The 22486-nt window shown below is 47.8% G+C and overlaps 1 protein-coding gene across 2 annotated transcripts in view; it reads right to left on the reverse strand.

Annotated features, from left to right (window-relative positions):
• KCNN1 (potassium calcium-activated channel subfamily N member 1) overlaps nucleotides 1-22179 on the reverse strand; it is a 91648-nt gene extending 69469 nt beyond the window's left edge. For both annotated transcript variants that reach the window (XR_013391210.1, XM_028713798.2), the window contains exon 1: nucleotides 22048-22179. The gene's annotated coding sequence lies outside the window, so the exon portion shown is untranslated. The remainder of the gene's footprint in view (nucleotides 1-22047) is intronic.
• Nucleotides 22180-22486: the final 307 nt, after the last annotated feature.

A 22486-nucleotide genomic window follows, 5' to 3' on the forward strand; every position in this document is an offset into this window, starting at 1 on the left:
CCTGAAAGGGCATAAGCCAACCTGTAGCAAAATTACATGATTCTAGGATTCTGCATCCACAAACCGAGAGAGCCAGGTAGTCATCTATGCCCCCGCCCCACCTTGCTTTCTCGTTTCCTCTCTGCTGTGATGCTTAATTACTTTTCCTTAATTTATTGTTACGGCGGCACAGGCTTGAATATTTCATGGGGTCGCTTCCCTGCTCTCCCGGCTGCTGCACCGCTGGATAAATTACTCTTATTAGCCTGATTAATCTGCTGGTCCCTGGGGAACGAAAAGGGTTAAGGCCGCCAAAGGAACTCGAGTTCCTTTCTGTTCCACTCGGTTCGTAGGAACAAAGGAGAGCCTGCAAGTTCAGGCCAGTGGTCCGTCTAGTCCAGCAACCTGTTCTCTCAGTGGCCAACCAGATGCCCATTAATGGAAACCCACGAGCAGGATTCGAACACAAGAGCAGCTCTCCCCTCCTGTGGTTTCCGGCAACTGGGATTCACTGACTGTGATGGCAGGACAGAGCCGCCTGGGCTGGTAGCCATCGATAGCCCTCTCCTCCCCCACAAATTAGTCCAATCCCCTTCCAACGCCATCAAGATCAGCGGCCGTCGCTGCTTCCTGTGGCAGTGAGTTCCGCAGTTTAACAATGCACTGCATGAAGAAGGACTTCCTTTTACCTGGGTGGCAGACCTACATTTGGGGGGACCCCTTCACAACAAGCAACAAGGTCTGGGTAACCACCGTTTTCTTCTTAATGGGGTTGTTCCATGACAGACTGCCACTTTATAATAATACAGTGGTACCTCGGGTTACATTCGCTTCAGGTTACAGACTCCGCTAACCCAGAAATAGTACCTTGGGTTAAGAACTTTGCTTCAGGATGAGAACAGAAATCGTGCTCCAGCGGCGTGGCAGCAACGGGAGGCCCCATTAGCTAAAGTGGTGCTTCAGGTTAAGAACAGTTTCAGGTTAAGAACAGACCTCCGGAACGAATTAAGTACTTAACCCGAGGTACCACTGTAATAATAATAATAATAATAATAATAATAATAATAATCTACAACATTTCAGATTTTGAATTAAATTGTTGCACTGGGTTATCTCCCATGTCAAAGTCAGTGGTGTTAATGAAAAAATTCTTACGCCTTATATTTTCCGAGTTATGGGGGGGGTGGATGAAAATCAGGGGGAAGCAGGGGTGCACTTTTTAAAGCAAAATTTTTAAGCAATGTGGACTAAGGTAGATTAGGAGCCCTGAAGCTTAAGTTCCGTTCTTTTCATAGCAGATCCGCCCCTGGTTTTACCTGTCCTGAATCTTCCAACATTCAGCTTCACTGCATGCCCACCAATTCTGGTCCTATGAGAGATGGATGGGGGGGGGGGACACTTTTCCTGTCTGCTTTCTCCTTGCCATGGGAGTTGGAAGATGACCTAGCAGGCTGGGTGACTGGTGACTGGGAGTGGCCACCGGGACCATATAACACCGGTTCTGAGAGATCTGCATTGGCTCCCATTACGTTTCCGAGCACAATTCAAAGTGTTGGTGCTGACCTTGAAAGCCCTAAACGGCCTCGGACCTCTATGCCCAAAGGAGCGTCTCCACCCCCATCGTTCATCCCAGACACTGAGGTCCAGCGCAGAGGGCCTTCTGGCAGTTCCCTCATTGCGAGAAGTGAGGTTACAGGGAACCAGGCAGAGGGCCTTCTCAGTGGTGGCGCCCGCCCTGTGGAACACCCTTTCTTCAGATGTGAAGGAAATAAGCAGCTATCCTATCTTTAAAAGACACCTGAAGGCAGCCCTGTTTAGGGAAGTTTTTAATATTTAATGCTGTATTGTTTTTAACACTTGATTGGGAGCCGCCCAGAGTGGCTGGGGAGACTCAGCCAGGTGGGCGGAGCATAAATAATAAATTATTATTATTATTATTATTATTATTATTATTATTATTATTATTAATTTCTCATGTTCTTACGGCCGCCTAACAACTCTCAGCACTCTCTGCGAACTACAACTCCCAGGATTCTGGTGGGGTAGGGGAGCCATGCCTGATTCAAGCAATGCCATAGCACTTGAAATGGAAGTTGTGGGTGCGGTCGAAGTTTCAGCCTCATAGAATTGCAGGTGTTGCTCAATTTGCTGGGCAAAAGATTCCTGCGTGGCGGGGGGTTGGACTAGATGATCCTTGGCTGTCTCCCAAATATATGATTCTATGGCTTTATATACCAAGAGCATGGAAAAAGGGTCAGCGAGGCCTTTCTGGTGGGGCTGCTTTGGCCCATGGGCTACACACACTCTGGAAACCAGGTCACCCCAACCTCGGCCGGTTCCCTCTCTGCTCTGTTGTTGTTGTTTAGTCGCTTAGTCGTGTCCGCCTCTTCGTGACCCCCTGGACCAGAGCACGCCAGGCACTCCTGTCTTACACTGCCTCCCGCAGTTTGGTCAAACTCATGCTGGTAGCTTCAAGAACACTGTCCCACCACCTCGTCCTCTGTCGTCCCCTTCTCCTTGCGCCCTCCATCTTTCCCAACATCAGGGTCTTTTCCGGGGAGTCTTCTCTTCTCATGAGGTGGCCAGAGTCTTGGAGCCTCAGCTTCAGGATCTGTCCTTCCAGTGAGCACTCAGGGCTGATTTCCTTCAGAATGGAGAGGTTTGATCTTCTTGCAGTCCATGGGACTCTCAAGAGTCTTCTCCAGCACCAGAATTCAAAAGCATCCATTCTTCGGCGATCAGCCTTCTTTACGGTCCAGCTCTCTCTTCCATACATCACTACTGGGAAAACCATAGCCCTCTCTGCTCTGTGGCTAGGTAAATATTTCATTCATCAGCACTTAAGGAGTCGTTCCCCCTAATAGGTTATATTGATGCCAACACAAAAGGAGGTGCCTTAAATCTTTTGCTCTCTCTGGGAACGCCAATAAATGTATCTGTCTCTCTGAGAGGATTTACGCCTGCTCCCTGGGCAATGGAAGGTGATTAAGGGGAGAGGGGACAGGTGTCCTGGAGACTCAGAGCCTGAATTTCATCGGAGGAAAACAGGGGCCTCCTTTCAACACCCAAGACTGTTGCTCCACAATCCTGGGCCAACATTCAGATTTGCTGGATGCCCAGCAGTTCTAGTGTTAGGGCACACCCGGCACGTGGGTGGCACTGTGGGTTAAACCACAGAGCCTAGGACTTGCCGATCAGAAGGCCGGTGGTTCGAATCCCCGTAATGGGGTGAGCTCCCGTTGCTCTGTCCCAGCTCCTGCCAACCTAGCAGTTTGAAAGCACGCCAGTGCAAGTAGATAAATAGGTACCACTGTGAAGGGAAGGTAAACGGCGTTTCTGTGCATTCTGGCACTCGTCACGGTGTCCTGTTGCACCAGAAGCGGTATAGTCATGCTGGCCACATGACCTGGAAAGCTGTCTGTGGACAAATGCTGGCTCCCTCGGCCTAAAAGCGAGATGAACGCTGCACCCCATAGTTACCTTTGACCTTCCAGGGTCCCTTTACCTTTACCTTTGCCTGTTCCACCTGGCCTTTGGTTTGGACTCAGTCTGACCCTTATGTTTCCCTCCCCTTATGGTTTTGATCTATGGGCTACTTTTAAAATGAGGCTGCATTTTAAATTGCATTTTAACCTGTATTTTAATTTGGTCCCCCCCCCCCTTATGTTTTTACTGTAATTTTATTGGTGTTAGCCACCCTGAGCCCGGCTCTGGCCAGGGAGGGCGGGGTATAAATTTGTTTGTTTGTTTGTTTGTTTGTTTGTTTGTTTATATCTAGTGTTGGGGGGGGGAGGAGAGGTCTGTGTCCTCTCTCTGTGTCCACAGACACACAGCTGCACAACCTTTGTGGCAGTCACAACTAGGGCACACTCTCCAACATTCCTCCAGTGAAAATAGGGACGTCTTATTCAATATAATGGAGGGACGCGGGTGGCACTGTGGGTTAAACCACAGAGCCTAGGACTTGCCGATCAGAAGGTCGGCGGTTCGAATCCTCGTGACGGGGTGAGCTCCTGTTGCTCGGTCCCTGCTCCTGCCCACCTAGCAGTTCAAAAGCACATCAAAGTGCAAGTAGATAAATAGGTACCGCTCCGGCGGGAAGGTAAACGGCATTTCCGTGCACTGCTCTGGTTCGCCAGAAGCGGCTTAGTCCTGCTAGCCACATGACCTGGAAGCTGTACGCCGGCTCCCTTGGCCAATAAAGCGAGATGAGCGCTGCAACCCCAGAGTTGGTCACGACTGGACCTAATGGTCAGGGGTCCCTTTACCTTTACCTTTAGTCAATACAGTGGTACCTTGGGTTAAGTACTTAATTTATTCCGAAGGTTCGTTCTTAACCTGAAACTGTTCTTAACCTGACGCACCATTTTAGCTAATGGGGCCTCCTGCCGCCCGAGCACGATTTCTGTTCTCATTCTGAAGCGAAGTTCTTAACCCGAGGTACTATTTCTGGGTTAGCGGAGTCTGTAACCTGAGGTGTATGTAACCTGAAGCGCATGTAACCTGAGGTACCACTGTATAATAATGATAGTAGTAACAACAACAACAACAGTTTTATTTATACCCTGCCCATCTGACTGGGTTTGCCCAGCCACACTGGGTGGCTTCCAATGTATATAAAACACAATCAAACATGAAGCAGGGCTGTCTTCAGATATCTTCTAAAGGTTGTCTAGTTACGTATCTCCTTGGCTTAGAGGCTGGATAACTCCAGACCCTCCCACATTTCTCTGAGGAAAACAGGGACATCCTAAGGAAAAGCAGGTCCTTCCGGGATCATATCAGAAACTGGGACGGCTTCTGAGAATCTGGGACTGTTCCTGGAAAATAGGGACACTTGCAGAGTTTGCCAGGGGTTGACAGGTTAGGAACATCCCAGACCAGGGGTCTGCAACCCGCGGCTCCGGAGCCGCATGTGGCTCTTTTACACCTTTGCCGTGGCTCCGGGGCGGATACTAGCTAGGGGAGGAGGCGCATTGTGCGCCCCGACACTCCCCACTGTGGCGGGCGCTGTACTGGCTGTGACGTCGCATGGGGGCGGTGCATGCGTTAGTCACGCACCGTCCTGACGTCACCTTCCCGCCCGCTGTCAGATCGCGGCTCCGGAGATATATTTGTTTTAAATGTCGCAATGGTTTTGCGGCTCCCAGTTTTTTTTTCCTTCGAAAACGGGTCCAAGTGGTTCTTTTTGTCTTAAAGGTTGCAGACCCCTGTCCCAGACGATCAGATTACAGGAGCATTTAAAATTCTGAATTTTTAAACGCTTGCAACCCTCCCTGAGACCTGCTCTCGAAGGGCATGTAAAAGATTTAACAATGGGGGTGGGTGGGAAGAGAGGATAAAATGCTAAAATACGTTTTTTAAAATGCAATTTGGAAATGCATGCAATATTGGGCAGAAAATAAGGGTGGGTTAAGGAAGCAGTGGGGCAGGGAGTCAGCTGTTAAATTTGTATTGAATTTGAATTAATTTGATGTCAGTGTGGCAAATTTTTTGAAAAGCAATAAAAATATAATTGGCCAAAAAAAACAACAGCCAAGAAGAACAAGAAACAAAACAGTTTAATCATAATCGGACTTTCTCCGACTGACATCACCTGCCCCCAGGAGGAAATACCGTATTTTTTGCTCTATGACTCACTTTTTCCCTCCTAAAAATTAAGGGGAAATGTGTGTGCGTCTTATGGAGTGAATGCAGGCTGCGCAGCTATCCCAGAAGCCAGAACAGCTAGAGGGATTGCTGCTTTCACTGCGCAGCGATCCCTCTTGCTGTTCTGGCTTCTGAGATTCAGAATATTTTTTTTCTTGTTTTCCTCCTCCAAAAACTAGGTGCGTCTTGTGGTCTGGTGCGTCTTATAGAGCGAAAAATACGGTACTTGTTTTTCAAGACACACACACATCACAATTTGCCGTGCGCTGCAACACTTTGGGACAGCTTTCCCTCCACAACCCTCCTTCCCAGGGTATGCATAGAAAGGTCAAATGTTCTTTAAATAGGAACTCAGAACAGGATGAGCTTCGCCAGAGTGTGGCTGACTAAGAAGGAATTAATTCCACATGGGGTCCTCAATCCTCCCCTCCGGGAATGGCCAGGCCAGACAGAGAAAAGACACCACGCAAGATGCAACGGCAAGCCAGAGTCTGCCCTGCCTGGCCTTGTGCTCAAAGGAGGTGGTAGAGTCCTGAACCAGGAGGGAGGACTCTACCACTTTTTTTTAATGTTTAATTTCTCATCTTGAGGCTCTGCACTGTTTTGTCCTCTCAACAGCCCTGTGATGTCGGCGGGCTCAAGGTCACACCTTGAGGGCAGAGTGGGGGGATTCGAACCCTGGTCTCTCCCAGGTACTAGATTGACACACTAACCACTACACCACGACTGGACCTTAAGTCCAGAATAAGCGGCAGAAGCCGAAGCAGGAGAGGAGGGAGGCCAAGAGGCAGAGATGAGTCCAGCTGATGAAGAGTCATGGATGTTTCCTCCGTCTGCTGTGACAAAACTCCCTTCCCAACTTGTCCGCCAGAACCAGGAGAGGCATGAAAAGGGCGGAGGAGAGGTTGGCTGCAGGCAGGCATAGTCTCTGATTGCTTGGGAAAGACCTGGGAGAGGTGGAGACAGGCAGTTGTCATGGATTGACTGGATGCAGAAGAGCAGTGGGAGGCACCAGCTGGGGAACCCCCAAGGGAACCCCCAAAGGAAGAAGGCTCGGAGCCAGGGGGCTGGTGGTGGGATGACAATGAGTGGAAGAAGACTGGGAGTGTCGAAAGCTGAAGAGGCAACAGGGTTTAGGGAGCAGGGAGAGTCTGTGGTAGAGAGCAGTCCAGATTCAGAGGTGGGGAGGGCAAGAGACAGAGATGAGGTAGGCTGCTGAAGGAGCCAGGGGGTCTCCTCCTCCTGCTGTGACCAGCTCCCCTCCCTGCTGGTCTCCCAGAACCAGAAGAGGTGTGAAGAGGTGTGAGGAGCAAAGGCAGATGTGAGGCAAAGTCTCAGATTGCTTGGGAAGGAGGAAAATTAAGGCGCTGTGGGAAAGAAGGGACCTCCAGTCCTCATTGGGGCAAGATCTACCACAGGGGAAGGCAAACTAAGGCCCAGGGGACGGATCCAGCCCAATCGCCTTCTAAATCGCAGACAGTCCAGGAATCAGCGTGTTTTTACATGAGTAGAATGTGTCCTTTTATTTAAAATGCATCTCTGGGTTATTTGTGGGGCGTAGGAATTCGTTCATTTCCCCCCCTTCAAAATATAGTCCATGGACTATATGGAACTTGCCAAACTGACCAGGAGACTCCGAGACCAGAGAGAAGAGACGGTGGAAGAAGACTGGAAGACGTTTAAGGAATATTTGAAAAAAATATGTTAATATTTAAACCTTAGAATAGCTTTGGAAGTGGATATAGGCTGTAGGGTTAGAAGTAGAAGATAGTGTGTTTTAAAATAGTATTATTTGTAAGTGATAAAATGTGAAGTTATTTTAAGTGTGATTAAAAAAAAAGATGGTTAGAAATTATGATATATGTAAACTGCTAAAGATGAAGTAAAATGAAAATCAGATAGGTGGGACTTGGGGAAGCCCACTTAACAATGTTTAGAAAAATAAGAATATGACAAGAATTTGTTCATATTGTTTGTCTTTTCTGTTTGTGTTTATTTATTTGTGTTATAAAATGAATAAAAAAATTTCATAAAAAAACCATATAACACCGAGACCATATAACACCGGTCTTGAAAGACCTACATTGGCTCCCAGTACATTTCTGAGCATAATTCAAAGTGTTGGTGCTGACCTTTAAAGCCCTAAACGGCCTTGGTCCAGTATATCTGAAGGAGTGTCTCCACCCCCATTGTTCTGCCCGGACACTGAAGTCCAGCGCCAAGGGCCTTCTGGCGGTTCCCTCATTGCGAGAAGCCAAGTTACAGGGAACCAGGCAGAGGGCCTTCTTGGTGGTGGCACCCGCCCTGTGGAACGCCCTCCCACCAGATGTCAAAGAGAACAACCACCTAACATTTAGAAGACATCTGAAGGCAGCCCTGTTTAGGGAAGCTTTTAATGTTTGATGTATTACAGTATTTTAATATTTTTTTGGAAGCCACCCAGAGTGGCTGGGGAAGCCCAGCCAGATGGGTGGGGTATAAATAATAAATTATTATTATTATTATTATTATTATTATTATTATTATTATTATTAACAAAATATAGTCCGGCCCACCACATGGTCTGAGGGATGGTGGACTGCCCCATAGCTGAAAAAGTTTGCTGACCCCTGATCTAAGGTAAAGGTAAAGGGACCCTTGACCATTAGGTCCAGTTGTGGCCGACTCTGGGGTTGTGGCGCTCATCTCGCTTTATTGGCCGAGGGAGCCGGTGTACAGCTTCCGGGTCATGTGGCCAGCAGGACTAAGCCGCTTCTGGCGAACCAGAGCAGCACATGGAAACGCCGTTTACCTTCCCGCCAGAGTGGTACTTATTTATCTACTTGCACTTTGACGTGCTTTCGAACTGCTAGGTTGGCAGGAGCAGGGAGCAAGCAACGGGAGCTCACCCCATTGCGGGGATTTGAACCGCCAACCTTCTGATCGGCAAGCCCTAGGCTCTGTGGTTTAACCCACAGCGCCACCCGCGTCCCGACCCCTGATCTACCAGGAAGAATTGCTGTGCTCACTAGGCCTGGCCTCCGGAGCTGTTTTATTTCTTGGAATAAAGAGAGTTAACTGACGCTGTGTGAGTTACTGTGGACGTGCTCTGACACTGAACCTGATTGTTTCGTGGGGCAGCATACCTTGAAATAGGCAGGGGCGGGGGGGGGCAGGAATGGGACAGGTGACAGGCTGGTCATTTTTCGGCTTTCCTGTTGGAGCAGCTGATTGGCTGCGTCCCAAAACAGGATGCTGGGCTCAAGGGCTGGGGGAGCTGATCCCAGAGGGCTCTGCCAGTGCCCTGGTAAAAATAGTTCGCCGAGGTACCACCATCCAAAGTCACCTTCTCTCCTGTTGAGCCTGCCAGACGTATGACTCCAGGCTGCGTTTATAGAATCATAGAGATGGATGGGACCCCGCAGGGTCATCTAGTCCAGCCCCCTCAAATGCAGGAATTGAGGCCAAAGAATTCCTGACAGATGGCCTTTTTTAAAAAAAGAGGTTGGAAGGGACCCCAAGGGTCATCCATTAACTCCCACCAATACTAGCAAAGCATGTCTTTATAATGAATCCAGAACTGTTGGGGTTAAGTTCACCGCATTTACTGTGTTAAAAGGAAATATAATGAAAATGATGTGTAGATGGTATTTGACCCCTGTTAAACTAGCTAAGATTTATCATAACTGTGATAACTTATGTTGGAAATGTAAAGAAAAAGAAGGAACTTTTTATCACATGTGGTGGACCTGCCCCAAGGTGAAAGACTTCTGGGGAAAGATTTATAATGAATTGAAAAAAATGTTGAAATATACATTTATAAAGAAACCAGAAGACTTTCTTCTTGGAATAATTGGGTCAGGAATTGCCCAAGAAAGATGTTAAATAATTAAATAACTGCTGCTCGAATTTTACTAGCTAAAAAGTGGAAAACGCAAGAATTAACAACTGTGGAAGAATGGCAGATGAAGATGATGGACTTTTTGGAGCTAGACGACCTAACCGGAAGAGTCCGCGACCAGAAGGAGGAGGAGTATCAGGAAGAATGGACTAAATTTAATGATTATTTAGTTAAAGTTGTTAAGTTAAATTAATTGGAAACAGCTTGCAGGTATTGGATTGGCTTAGGATTTTATATAAGTTAAGTGTTGAATTAATATGTTTAATTTCAATTTGAAAAGATATAAGGATGTTAAACGATTAAGTTAAGTTTATAAGAACTCTGATTTGGAAAACCGTTAAAAGGATATACATTGAAATTCAACCAAGGGGACGCGAGGAAGTCGCTTAACAATGTTAATAAGTATAACTTTAATAAGGTTATGATTTTTGTTTGTTTGTTTGTTTGTTTATAAGTTTGTTTATAATTTTGTGAAAATTAATAAAACATTTGGAATATATATATATATTGAACCCAGAACTGTTGGGAGTTGTAGCACAAAACCTCTAGCTGGCGCCCAGTTTGGAAGCCTCCTTTGGGATGGATTTTTATTCCACGTCTTCATAAATGCAGTCTTCTATACCGCAAAGAATCTTAGGGCTGCTTCACAAAGTACGTTTTTAGCTGCATGAGTTATCACGATCATTCCTGAGTCCATATTTATGAAGACAAACAATGTATAAAAGCAATCACAGTTACAGCCTTATTGTATAGCTGTTGGGGGGCGGAGCGGAAATCACATTATGTTAAATGATGCTGGCTGTATAATTGGTTATTTTTACACATTATTTGTCCATATGAACATGGTGGTGGTGACAGCCTGGAGCACTCACATGGAAAAAAAGAAATCTGGTGTGAACCAGCCCATTGTAATAAAGGTCTTCATAGATACATCAGCAATACTTGGTTTCCAGTCCAGGCATTTTTGTTGTTGTTTGTTGTTGCTCAGTTGTTTAGTCATGTCCGACTCTTCGTGACCCTCTGGACCAGAGCACGCCAGGCCCTCCTGTCTTCCACTGCCTCCCGCAGTTTGGTCAAACTCATGTTCGTAGCTTCGAGAACACTGTCCCACCATCTCGTCCTCTGTTGTCCCCTTCTCTTTGCGCCCTCCATCTTTCCCAACATCAGGGTCTTCTCCAGGGAGTCTTCTCTTCTCATGAGGTGGCCAAAGTCTTGGAGCCTCAGCTTCAGGATCTGTCCTCCCAGTGAGCCCTCAGGGCTGATTTCCTTCAGAATGGAGAGGTTTGATCTTCTTGCAGTCCACGGGACTCTCAAGAGTCTCCTCCAGCACCAGAATTCAAAAGCATCCATTCTTCGGCGATCAGCCTTCTTTATGGTCCAGCTCTCACTTCCATACATCACTACTGGGAAAACCATAGCTTTAACTATACGGACCTTTGTCCGCAAGGTGATGTCTTTGCTTTTTAAGATGCTGTCCAGGTTTGTCATTGCTTTTCTCCCAAGAAGCAGGCGTCTTTTAATTTCGTGGCTGCTGTCACCATCTGCAGTGATCATGGAGCCCAAGAAAGTAAAACCTCTTACTGCCTCCATTTCTTCCCCTTCTATTTGCCAGGAGGTGATGGGACCAGTGGCCATGATCTTCGTTTGTTTGATGTTGAGCTTCAGACCATATTTTGCGCTCTCCTCTTTCACCTTCATTAAAAGGTTCTTTAATTCCCCCTCACTTTCTGCCATCAAGGTTGTGTCATCTGCATATCTGAGGTTGTTGATATTTCTTCCGGCGATCTTAATTCCGGCTTGGGATTCATCCAGCCCAGCCTTTCGCATGATGAATTCTGCATATAAGTTACCTTAAATAAGCAGACCAGTCCAGGCATACCTATGCTGAAGTTTGACAAAGCTCTTGTGACTGACCAAAGCCTTGGGTTGTGAATGTCCTTTAAAAACAAAACACAACTAGAATGTTTCTGAGAAATTAATATTTTCGCAAGAATATTTATTTTGCCCAACTCATATTTTAAATGAATATGCTCTCAAGCCCCAATTTCTCTTTCTTATAACTAACTCTGTTGTTATGTGGGAGTCTGGCCTTCCTGTTCATTTTAACCAGATTTACATGCTGCCTGATTGCGACTAAAGCTTAAAGCAGTTTGCAAGAAACACTCAAAATTAGTAACAAAAAGCTGTATTTAAAACAATTAGAATCAGCTAAGGGACAAGGGTGGCGCTGTGGGTTAAACCACAGAGCCTAGGACTTGCCAGTCAGAAGGTCGGCGGTTCGAATCCCCGCGACGGGTGAGCTCCCGCTGCTCGGTCCCTGCTCCTGCCCACCTAGCAGTTTGAAAGCACCTCTAAGTGCAAGTAGATAAATAGGTACCGCTCCAGCAGGAAGGTAAACAGCGTTTCCGTCCGCTGCTCTGGTTCACCAGAAGCGGCTTAGTCATGCTGGCCACATGACCCGGAAGCTGTATGCCGGCTCCCTCGGCCAGTAAAGGGAGATGAGCGCCGCAACCCCAGAGTCGGCCATGACTGGACCTAATGGTCAGGGGTCTCTTTACCTTTACCTTTAAGGATAGCAAGAGTTTGGGAGTTTGTGTTACAAGTTATCATGGATTGTGGCCAGCTACATTTTATGCAGAGTAAGCCCACTGAAATTAATGGATGTAAGCGAGTCAAGAATGTTAAAAAAACCCAACAGGTTAAGAGCAGACAGAGACTGAAAGAAAATGAAACTGCATGCCAGTTGGAAAGAAGAATGAAAGATTTAAATTACTATAACCTCACTTGCTGTTATTTGATATGATTTTGTTTTATCTATTTGCAGGAGTTTGTAAAGGGACAGCCGAAGGACGAGGAACTTGCTTTTCAAAAAAAAAGACTGTCAATTGGAGATAAACCTGTAAAGGAAGCGGCATGTAAAGGGATAAATCGGAATACATCTGAGAGAGTGAGAAACCAGTTTTGAACTAATTGTACTAAATTAATTTTAATTTGGTTTTGATGTGTTATAAATTTGAAAATGAATAAAAAAAGTATTGGCGGGGGGAAAGGTGCCTGAGTTTGATGCTTTCCTCTTCCCTCCCTGTCCATTTTCCTTGCGTGTTGCATCAGTTTTAGATTGTACGCCTGTGCGGGCAAGGACTGCCTTGTTCTAACTGATTGCATGTGAGCCGTTCTGGGAGTCTTTCTTGATGAAAGAAGCAGAGGGTAAAAGTGCTCCAAATAAACAATAATAGCCTGCGTGGGTTTAGCACAACCACGTCTGGCACCACCAGATAAACCCACAAACAAAGGTCACCTTTCTCGGGGGGGGGGGGGGCAGGCGGAGATTGCTGCCCGGCCCCCCCACCCCAATGCCAGGAGTGGGTCCCGGCTGGGAGTTCCCGTCCCCGTCAGCTTTCCAGGGCCTCTGCCAAATCCTGTGTGGCTCTGATCTAAACCATCTGCCAGCCATTCATTCCCAAAACAAAGGAGCGTGCTATTAATAAACCCCTCTGAGGAACGTATTGTTGGCCACCAACCCTAGGAAAACACACCCAGCCGGCGTTAAGTTTTTCTTTGCAAATGCATTTCCATTATTATTATTATTATTATTATTATTTTCAAAAATCCTGTATGCTTTCAATATAGCAGGGCAGCAAGTAGATGTTTTTCAGTTCAATGCCAGGTTTGAATCTCCTTCTTCAAGCATACGGTGGTTTTTTGTTTTTTTGGTTTGTTTCTCAAGGTGGCAGGGGAAGCTCTGAGGCATGTACAAAGTGCTTTCCGTCTCTTATGACCATAGGCTGCTGCTCCCTAGGTAAAGGTAAAGGGACCCCTGACCATTAGGTCCAGTCATGGACGACTCTGGGGTTGCGGCGCTCATCTTGCTTTACTGGCCGAGGGAGCCGGCGTACAGCTTCCGGGTCATGTGGCCAGCATGACTAAGCCGCTTCTGGCAAACCAGAGCAGCGCACGGAAATGCCGTTTACCTTCCTGCTGGGGGGGTACCTATTTATCTACTTGCACTTGGACGTGCTTTCGAACTGCTGTTTTGGCCATCAGGATAGTCTACAGTTCATTGAATCACAGAAGTCTAGAGTTGGAAGAGACCTCCACGGTCATCTGGTTCAACTCCCTGCGATGCAGTCCCCCCCCAAATGTGGCACTCGAACCCGTGTCCCTGAGATTACGAGTCGCATGCTCTACCGAGTTCGCGTCCCAAAAGGCCCTTGAATCCTTTCAAGCCAGCCTCCCAGGAACTCCCACCTTATAACTGAGGCAGACTAATGGGTCTATCGAGCCCAATGTTGCCTACTCAGACTAACAGCATCTCTCCAGGGTTGCAGGCAAGGGGTATTTGCAGTTTTACCTGGAGGGCATTGAACCTGAGGTCTTCTGCATGCAAGAGGCTGCCCTGCCACTGGGCTACAGCTCTTCCCTTAGGAAGCAACATTCTAGTCCTCATTGTTAAAGAGGAAGCTGCCTCAGGGTGTGTCAGACGGCTGGTCTGCCCAGATCGGCACTGTTTACATCGACTGTGGTTGGAAGCCTAGCTGGATAGCTCAGTCCGTGGATCGTGAGGCTCTTAAACTCAAGGTTGTGGGTTCGAAACCCACATTGGGTAAAAACATAGCTGCATTGCAGGGGGTTGGACTAGATGGCCTCATGGTCCCTTCCAACTCTATGATTCTCTGCAGGTTTTGTAAGCAAGGGAGTCCTTTCTAGTCCCAGGCTGGAGATGATGCCCAACCGATGTGCAAAGCAACTGAGCTATTGACCTTCCCCTAAAAAACTAGAGTAAGTTTCTAGTCCTCCTCGCTCCAAATACCGTATTTTTTGCTCTATAAGACTCACTTTTTCCCTCCTAAAAAGTAAGGGGAAATGTGTGTGCGTCTTATGGAGCGAATGCAGGCTGCACAGCTATCCCAGAAGCCAGAACAGCTTTCGCTGCGCAGCGATCCCTCTTGCTGTTCTGGCTCCTGAGATTCAGAATATTTTTCTTTCTTGTTTTCCTCCTCCAAAAACTAGGTGCGTCTTGTGGTCTGGTGCGTCTTATAGAGCGAAAAATACGGTATATATGGGAATGCAGGAAATGGGCCTATGCCACAGCCAGACTTCTTGGCCCTCCTAGCTGAGGAGCGTCCGCACTTTCAGACTCAGAGGCCACTCCCAGCACAAACTGGAGGCACTGGGAACCAAACCCTCGGCCTTCTGCATGGCATGTGCTCCGTCTCTGAGCTGCAGCCCAGAGGCTTCCCTGTGAATTTGGACCTCAGCAACCTCACGTTTTGCTGCTACAAGACCCCAGCCGTGTCCTGAGAGAAGAGACCACGAAAGCAGGTGGCAACGAGCGCCCCAGGGCCTTACCCTCCAAATCTGCTCTTTGCAAGAGGCATGTTGCCACTTACAAGCCTTGAATTCCTACTCCCCCCGCAGAAGAATCCTGCTCAACTCAGGACTATCACGTTTCTCTCGACTTGCTCAATTGCTGCATGCATTTGGGTATAGGGTTCCCGTGCCCTTTGGTGAGGCCGGACGACAAAGACGTTTCTCCAAAATAAATAAATGTGACCCGATTAGTGTGTGTTTGTGTGAAATGAAAAGGGGGGGCAGGGAGGTGGTGGAGGAAAGCCACAAAATTCCTCGTTGCCAAACCTGCAAGTGCTGGCACGCTTCGGAAATGCGGTGGTAGGAGTCTGGGCCCCCGCAGAGAGAAGAGGGCTGGCAGGTGATGCTTCCTATCCCCTTAGATGGAGAGGGAGAGAGGGGTTTGTTCTTGACTTGCCAATCATGATTTGATTAAGCAAGGTAAGATAAGATAAAAACTTTATTCGCATTAGCCAATGGCCATAGCAGCAGTAAAACATTACAGTATACGTAGAAAAGGAAATTTGGTATAAGAGCACAATTTAAAGTCCTGAATCAGCCGTCAGTTAGTGGCCCTTGGGACGCAGGTGGCGCTGTGGGTAAAAGCCTCAGCGCCTAGGGCTTGCCGATCGAAAGGTCGGCGGTTCGAATCCCCACGGCGGGGAGCGCTCCCGTTGCTCGGTCCCAGCGCCTGCCAACCTAGCAGTTCGAAAGCACCCCCGGGTGCAAGTAGATAAATAGGTACCGCTTTATAGCGGGAAGGTAAACGGCGTTTCCGTGTGCTGCGCTGGCTCGCCAGATGCAGCTTCGTCACGCTGGCCACGTGACCCGGAAGTGTCTCCGGACAGCGCTGGCCCCCGGCCTCTTGAGTGAGATGGGCGCACAACCCCAGAGTCTGTCAAGACTGGCCCGTACGGACAGGGGTACCTTTACCTTTACTTTAGTGGCCCTTATTCTGATTGCCCCTGCTATGAACCTAGCAACCTGTGCTGTTATCTGCTCATTTTGATCTGATAGAAGAAAGGACATTGTGGAAGTGGTTGAGCGCCCTGGGATGGTTAGTACTAGTGGGGTGATCATCTAGTTCCTCAGGGCTTTGTAGAGAGCGCAAGACAGGAGGACATGTGCCACTGTTTCGGTGCTACTGTCTCCACAGGGGCAAAGACGTTTCTCAGGCGGGATCTTTTGGAATCGACCCTCTGGAGAGGGAGAACGTGTGCCAAAATGCCATCTTTTGTCAGGGTGGCCCAGGCATGGCAATGTCGCAAGTCTCTCCAACCTAACACCAGCCTCCTATCTTTAGGGAAGAGGTGCAGTGACCAGGATCGGGGCCAGTGGGGGGGGGGGGCAACAAGCCTTCCAGAGAACATTGATTTGCCCCACGTAGGACTTCTGGCTTTCAAGCTTGCAGAAGGCCACAGAACTGCAGATGTCAAGAAGGTTGCTAAAACTATCGGACTTAGCTGAGATGGCAAGGCTGGCATGTTTAAACAGAGTAATAATAGTAATAATTTTATTATTTGTACCCCGCCCATCTGCCTGGTTTGCCTCAGCCACTCTGGACCACTTCCAACATATATAAAAACATCGTAACACACCACACCTTTAAAAGCTTCCCTATGCCGTAAAATCACTGTCAAATGTTTACTAAAGATTGGGAACTCCTTATAGACTTCTTGCGTGGAAAGGAAAATGAACTTACGGTGCCGGGGCTTGCGGATTGAAGAAAATATTGGTTTATAGAAAGTGGAATTGTTGGAGTGGGTGGTTTGAATACTTTTCTATACATAGCAGACTGACAAAGAATAAGAAGTTCATTATCTTTTTATTTTCTCTTTCTTCTTCTTTCCCCCTCCCCTTTTCCTCTTTTGGTTCCCTGTTCCCTGTTCAGGGAAGTTTTTAATATGTGACATTTTAGTGTATCTTTCATCTTTGTTGGAAGCTGCCCAGAGTGGCTGAGGAAACCCAGCCAGATGGGCAGGGTACAAATAATAAATTATTATTATTATTATTATTATTATTATTATTATTATTATTATTATTGCTTTGATCAGTGTTTTAAGTTGGATTTCTTAAAAAATGGATATTTGTTGCAAACCTTTGTATGTTTTCTTTCAAACTTTAGTAAAATTGATTGGTGGGAAAATGTAGATGGACTCCCAAGTCTAACTTCCATAGAATCATGGAACTGTAAAGTTGGAAGGGACCCTGAGGGTCATTTAGACCAACCCCCTGCGATGCAGGAATCTTTCACCCAACGTGGGATTCGAACCAATGGCCTTGAGAATAGGAAAGGTGGAAAGAAGAAACAGCTCCAACAAAGGAGGATTGGCACTTAAAATTGATGGAATATGCAGGAATAGCGAAACTTACCAGAAGAATAAGAAATCAAAAAGAGAGACTTTTTTTATGACTGAATGGAGAAAATATAACTTAAAAAATTAGAAGGGTTGACATAAACTGGTGCAGCTAGAGATAAATAAAAAGAATAATAATGAGATATTAGTATTTGGATATAAATTTGATATGCAGTGGAGGAAAGATATAAAATATGTAATGGCAGAAAGGAGGGGAGGAAAGCTGAAAGAAATGTAGATTGTTTTCATATACATTTGCTTTTCTTTGTTAAACTGAGAGAATGAGAAAGAATTTTTTAAAAAAAGAGAGAATAAGAATCTCATGCTCTACCGACTGAGCTATCCATTGTTTCCAAGAGTGCTGAGGTGACCCTGGGTAGAAACTAATTGCTGGAGTATATAACATCTCCCTAATGTTCACCCCCTACCCAATTTTCATACCCCGTGCTTGAACCCACAGCCCTGAGATTAAGGGTCTTGAGCTCTACCAACTGAGCTATGAGTACTATGCCCCTTGCCTGAAGCCCTAGAAATCCACAGCTACCTGTCAGGGTAAACAACAGATAGACCCACAATCTGACTCAGGATAGGGAAACACTCCTGTTTAAACAAGCCCTGTTTGGGAATAATGAGGACTGGAACTTTATCTTCAGAGAGACGTCACCTTGCCAACCAAGGTCCATATAGTTAAAGCTATGGTTTTCCCAGTAGTGATGTATGGAAGTGAGAGCTGGACCACAAAGAAGGCTGATAGCCGGAGAATGGATGCTTTTGAATTCTGGTGCTGGAGGAGACTCTTGATGGTCCCATGGACTGCAAGAAAATCAAACCTCTCCATTCTGAAGGAAATCAGCCCTGAGTGCTCACTGGAAGGACAGATCCTGAAGCTGAGGCTCCAGGACTTTGGCCACCTCATGAGAAGAGAAGACTCCCTGGAAAAGACCCTGATGTTGGGAAAGATGGAGGGCACAAGGAGAAGGGGATGACAGAGGACGAGATGGTTGGACAGTGTTTTCGAAGCTACCAGCATGAGTTTGACCAAACTGCAAGAGGCAGTGGAAGACAGGAGTGCCTGGCGTCAGTGGCGTAGCGTGGGGGGTGCAGGGGGGGCCAGCCGCACCGGGCGCAACATCTGGGGTTAGGGCAAATCCATAAGTTAGGGGGCGCAAATCCACGGGTTAGGGGGCGCAAATCCACGGGTTAGGGGGCGCAAATTACTTGCCTTGCCCCGGGTGCTGACAACCCACGCTACGCCACTGCCTGGCGTGCTCTGGTCCATGGGGTCACGAAGAGGCGGACATGACTAAATGACTAAACAACAACAACAACTCAACAACAGAGCTGCTGCAATCTACGAACTGCCCTACGAATGAAGGGCAGCATACAAATTTAACAATCAATAATGATTATGATGCATAGCTGTCAACTTTTCCCTTTTCTTGCGAGGAATCCTATTGGGAATAAGGGAATTTCCCTTAAAAAAAGGGAAACGTTGACAGCTATGTTATGTTGGTGCATGCAGAACATCCCAGCTTCCATCACTGGCTGGGTGGGTTTGTCCATGTATCAAAAAATGGTCTGATTCAGAATAAAGCTCTTCCTATTTTCCTGCGTTTCACCGGGACTAAAGAGAAACTTATCCATCCCTGATGCATTCAGATACCAGTCCATCTCTTTAAATGGTGTGTCACCAGAATACTTTAGCATTGCCGATGTATATATATTGTCCAAATAGATGGTCTTATATATGATCTTGGCAGCTCACAGAGTAATTGCAATTCAGTGGAAGACAGCCCCAAATCTTACGCTGAGGGCTTGGGAATTTGCACTACTCTGAATTTTGCAACACTGTTCTCCAGCCAGGTAATGTGTTCAGAAAAGATGCTTTTGTCTACACAGAGAAATTTACACTAAAAGGCTGGTGAATTTTCACGGGGACTTTTAAAATAATAATATTGAGTTCCGAAGCGATGTGAAAATGAGGATAACCAAGACTGGGGGGGGGGGAATGAGGAACTGAGAGTTACTGATAAAAACAATCATTTTGGAGTGACCCCCCCTTTAATCCTATCAGTTTAGGGGACTGTAAAACTCACACTGAGGTCTGACAGCTTTTGGGAGAGAGCGATAAAATGCTTTTGATGGTTCTGAAGACGTCATGGAAGACGCATTCCATTTGCCTTTGCAGGGTGGGTATGTGACGTGGAAATAATAATAATTTATAATGCTTTTATTGTTTATACCCTGCCCAAATGTGACCACCCAAACTCCTGCCGCTAAGGGTGGCTGGTGCAACATCTATCTTGCACAACCCACTCTCGTGTTTTGGGGAAGTGTTTAGATAGAAATTTATAAAAAGCCACTCACTCGACCTTGGGCTCTCTGCAGAGAGCTCTTTCTCCCTGTGTGAGTCAGGGTGGGGCTACCCAGGAGGCCCAAGAATGGTTGCCTGCGACGCCATGGGGCAGCCTTGCACCCCCAGGGTGCCAGTGACATCAATAAGAAGCCTTGGCTATCCGCAGAACAGTTTTCCAACTTAAATATCTGTTGTTGCTTTCTTTTTAAAAAAAAATTAGGTGCTGTATCGAATGAACAAGAGAGGGCTTGGATAATCTTACACATGGTGCCGTGAAAAACAGACAAGAAAAAGAGACAGAGAACTCCTCAGATGTCTTGGGGGGCAAGTAATTATTAGACGAAGAAAATCAAGACTTGGTGCAGCGGTGATTGGATACCCCAACAGAGCTAAAATGGACCAACTTCTGCATCTAAGCTCCTAACCCTTTAACCTTACAGAGCGAGAAGGGAGATCTTGCAATAGTTAAGGCGTTTCTAATGTATGTGAACTGATCCTGGTAAGGCAAAATGTGTCCAAGGACAGACGCATGCTAACCGAACCAGGCCTCGAAGGTCCACTGCAGAGTTGGAAGGGACCCTGAGGGTCATCTAGTCCAACCCCGTACAATGCAGGAATCTGCAGCTGTCCCATGCAGGGATCGAACCGGCAACCTTGGCGTTGTGAGCACCACACTCTAACCAACTGAACTCTGTCCAGGGCAGAGCCAAAGCAGATTGACAGCTGCATAAAATTCAGCTTGGGAAGGTGGAGGAGAGGCAGGCAGATCACAGGCAGCAGGGCCAGCCCCCCACAACTGCCTTTAAAGGGGGGGTGTGACCTGGCAGACGTTCCTGAACCAAAGGAGGCCTGGGGAGTGGTCCATTGGCCAGAGGCGCAGGCGTCCAGCCCCCTCCAATTCTAACTCCCCCAGCAATTTTTCCTCCTTCACACTGCATTATGACCTCTCTCTCACCACCCTACTTCACAAGCCCCCAAAGCAGCTTCTCACATTCATATCAGCAATTTGGTGCAGAAACAGAGATGGCCCAGAGATCTGAGGTACCTGCGTTTAATGAAAATATGGGTATTGGATAGGGTGGGGGGCTGGGCTTTGGGGCAGAGGTGACAATATTTCCCCAGGTATTTGCCCAAGCCTTCCAGGGAACCACGTGCCTGAGTGGCAGGACACCTGCTCTGCATGCAGAAGGTCATAGGTTTGCTCTCCAGTGGCACCTCTCTGTCCAGGAAAGAGCTTTCCCCCCCTGAAACCCTGGAGAACTGCTGCCGGTCAGTGCCAGCCACATGGAGCTAGGCCAATGCGTCTTGGGCCAAGCCTGCATCTTACATTCATTGGGACCTTCCAGTTCCAAGGCCACTGAGCCATGGGCCCTTCCTCCAAAACCAATATGGCGGGAAGACAGGAAGCTGCAAAAATCTTGGGTCTGTCTCAGTTATTGTCGTCACTGGCTGGCCGGGTTTCAGATGCGGGTTTTCTCCAGCGCTGCCACTGAGGACTGAACCCGAGGCCTTCCTCAAGCAAAGCAGGTGCTCTACCCACTGAGCCACAGCCCCATTTCCTCCTTAAACTTATTCAGATCAATGAGGACTAGCCCCTCTGATTTGTGATTTGGATACACACACCACACCATATCTCCTGTGGCAGAGAACACACCTTGCATGCACAAGCCCTGGGGATCTTCAGATAGCAACCCACCCCCTCCTTAAATCAGCCTTGTATTCAAATTCATGTGGACTAGCGCCTCCCCCCCCCCGTGCTTGGGAAATGAACTGCAGCTCAGTGGCAGAGCACACGCGATGCACACAGAAGGCTCATAGAATCACAGAATGATGGAGTTGGAAGGGAACCCCAAGGGTCCTCTAGTCCAGCCCCCTGCAATGCAGGAATCTCGACTGAAGCCTCAGTGACAGATGGCCAGCCAACCTCTGCTTAGAAACCTCCAAGGAAGGAGAGCACGCAGCATCCTGAGGGAGGGAGACCTTTGCGCCCCAGGGTGCAAAGAGATGAGTAACTATATAACCCCAGATGTCAAGGAGACAAGAAGATATCTGAAGTCAGCGCTGTATAGGAAAGCTTCTTCAGGTTTAATGTTTATTATTATTAGTAGTAGAAGAAGTAGTAGTAACAGTATTCAGCCCTGGAGAGCTCCAAAAAGGGCGAGGTGTCAATCCCCTCCTTAAACCGCCTTATCTTGGGACCCCGTGAGGACTACAACCTTAGGAAACGGACCCTCGAGTCACGACACTTTTGCGCGCAGGAGACCCAGTCCTGGACATCTTCAAGCAAAGATGCGAACACACCGCCTGAAACGCGCCGCCAGAGCTGGAGGGAGCCGCGGCAGACCTCCCCGGTTTGCTAAGCCAGAACTATCGGACTTTTCGGAGACGTCCAGGCGGCCACACCGAGGCTTCCCCATCCCTGCAGGGAGGGCGCAACTGCCACCGGGGGGTAGAGAGAGATAGAGGCGCGCACTTACCCGGAGGAGGAGAAGGAAAGGCGAGCTGCTCCATCTCTCTTCGTCCTTTTTGGAAGGAGAGACTAAGGCGCACCTGCCTCCGCGCCTGGTTCCTGGATAACTGCACCTCTCTCCTCCTCCCCCTGGGTCCAAAAAGAGCCCTTCTATAAATACACAGACAATATAGCTCCTGGGAGGGTGGATTGGGGGGGGGGGTGTCCGCCTGACACCGCCCTGGCTGGCGCTCCCTTCGCCAGCGAAGGACAAAAGCTGCCAGCCCGCCTCTCTCTCTTAATTGGAGCAGCGCAGCTCCCTGGCAGAGGGGGATCCCTAGATGATGGAAGAGGAAGGGAATCCGCTCCTGGAAGACGGGGAGAGGCGCGGGGCGGGGGCAGAGAATCGGGCGGAGCTGCTGGTGCGGCTGTCGCCCCCCCCCCCCAACACTCTCCAGTCACCTTCC

This window comes from Podarcis muralis, chromosome 18 (genome assembly GCF_964188315.1).
Source record: "Podarcis muralis chromosome 18, rPodMur119.hap1.1, whole genome shotgun sequence".
NCBI lineage: Eukaryota > Metazoa > Chordata > Lepidosauria > Squamata > Lacertidae > Podarcis > Podarcis muralis.